Below are 2,398 nucleotides of genomic sequence, written 5' to 3' on the forward strand. Positions count from 1 at the left end.
TCAGAACATATCGAAGGGGTTTGGCTGAAGTGGTCGGACTCCTTTATAGAAGCCTTCTGACATTGTCATGTCAGCACTGGTTTTCGTGAGAACACGACTTTGCACAAATCCACACAGCATCTGTTCACTAGTCTGGCTGGCTGTTGAAGATGTAATAATATCTAATAAAGATGGCCCCTCCAGTTACCGCTGCGACGGCCGACTGTTCAGGCAGCAGTGCGTCCATAATGGAAAAGAGGCTGCGGCTCGCTGGAGGTAGTGAGACATTGCTGCAACACTATGCCAGGTACTATGCGACATCCAATATGATGCAGATGCATCTCCTCAGAAGCAACAAGCTCCAGTTGCGGCGGGCCCTTCGGTAGTTGGTTGGCTCAAGCTAACCAACTGGATCAAACAGGTACAATAAACGAAACTAGCAGACGCGTCACATGTAGAGCATCAGCGACTAGAAGCTATGTCCCCCCTGTCAGTGTAGGCGCCCCGTCTCCAGTGGCGGTGGACATGGAGTGGAGTCCGCCGAAGGGCCAAATAAATGCAGTGGAGCCCCGACAACCTAACAGGTGAGACCGTAGTCCATAAGGGATATATATAGAAATGTCTATCCTCCTTTGCATCATCGGATTACGTGAACGCACAATGAAGGAGCGAGGAAGACAGGAGAGGGGGGTGGGGCGTAGAGAGATCAAGCGAGGGTTAGGTGACGGTAGTGGGGAGGTGACGGGGATGGCGGTGATGGTGGCTCGGGTGACGGTGGCAGGGGCGACGGCGGCAGGGGCGATGGCGGCGACGGTGATGTTGGAAGGGGCGACGGCGGGTGGCTAGGGCGATGGCGGGGTTGGTGACGGTGGCAGGGGCGAAGGCGGGGATGGTGACGGTGGCAGGGCCGACGGCGGGGATAGTGACGGTGGCAGGGGTGACGGCGGAGATGGCGACGGTGGCAGGGGTGATGGCGTCAGGGGCGACGGTGCTTTGGGTGATGGCTGGGATGGCGACGGTTGCTCGGGCAACGGCGACGGCGGCGGTGGAAGGGGCGGTGAAGGGGCGACGGCGGGTGGCTAGGGCGATGGCGGGGTTGGTGACGGTGGCAGGGGAGACGGCAGGGATGACGACGGTGGAAGCGGGTATGGCGACGGTGGATGGGGTGATGGCGTTTTTCGTGACGGTGGCTTGGGTGACGGTTGGGTTGGCGATGGTGGCAGGGGCGACCGTACTTTGGGTGATGGCGACGGTGGCAGAGGTTGTGGCGGCAGCGGTGACGGCAGGGATGCATATGGCGACGGTAGCTCGGGCAACGGCGGGGATGCATATGCCGATGGCGGCAGGGACGGCGCCGGGGATGGTGATGGTAGAAGGAGCAACGGCGGGTGGCTAGGGTGACGGCAGGGTTGGTGACGGTGTCAGGGGCGACGGCGGGGATTGCGACGGTGGATGGGACGACGGCGGGGTTCGTGACGGTGGCTCTGGTGACGGTGGGGTTGGCGACTGTGGCGGGGGAGACGGTGGCAGTTGTGATGGCGGCAGGGGCGACGGTGGTTTGGGTGATGGCGGGGATGGCGAAGGTGGCCGAGGTGATGGCGGCAGCGGTGACGGTGTTTAGGGTGGCGGCGGGGATGGTGACGGCAGCTCGGGCAACGGCGGAGATGCATACGGCTACGGCGGCAGGGCCGGCGCCGGGGATGGTGATGGTAGAAGGAGCAACGTCGGGTGGCTAGGGTGACGGCAGGGTTGGTGACGATGGCTCAGGCACCGGTGGGGTTGGCAGCGGTGGCAGGGGCGAAGGAGGCAGGGTCGACGGCGGGGTTGGTGACGGTGGCAGGGGTGACTGCGGGTATGGCGACGGTGGCAGGGGTGAGTGCGGCAGCGGTTCCGATGGCTAGGGCGACGGCGAGGTTGGTGACGGTGGCAGGGCCGACGGCGGGGATGGTGACGGTGTTTAGGGTTACGGCGGGGATGGCGAAGGTTGCAGAGGTGATGGCGGGGATGGCGACGGTTGCTCGGGCAACGGTGGGGATGCATATGGCGACGGCGGCAGGGACAGCGCCGGGGATGGTGATGGTAGAAGGGGCGACGGCGGGTGGCTCGGTTGACGGCAGGGTTGGTGACGGTGGCTCAGGCAGCGCTGGGGTTGGCAGCGGTTGCAGGGGCGACGGCGGTGACGGTGATGTTGAAAGGGGAGACGGCGGGGTACTAAGGCGATGGCGAGCTTGGTGACGGTGGCAGGGCCGACGGCGGGGATGGTGACGGTGGCAGGGGTGACGGCGGGGATGGCGAAGGTGGCAGGGTTGATGGCGTCAGGGGCGACGGTGCTTTGGGTGATGTCTGGGATGGCGACGGTTGCTCGGGCAACGGCGACGGCGGCGGTGGAAGGGGCGGTGAAGGGGTGACGTCGGGTTGC

This window comes from Volvox carteri (genome assembly GCF_000143455.1).
Source record: "Volvox carteri f. nagariensis unplaced genomic scaffold VOLCAscaffold_40, whole genome shotgun sequence".
Classification (NCBI taxonomy): Eukaryota; Viridiplantae; Chlorophyta; class Chlorophyceae; order Chlamydomonadales; family Volvocaceae; genus Volvox; species Volvox carteri.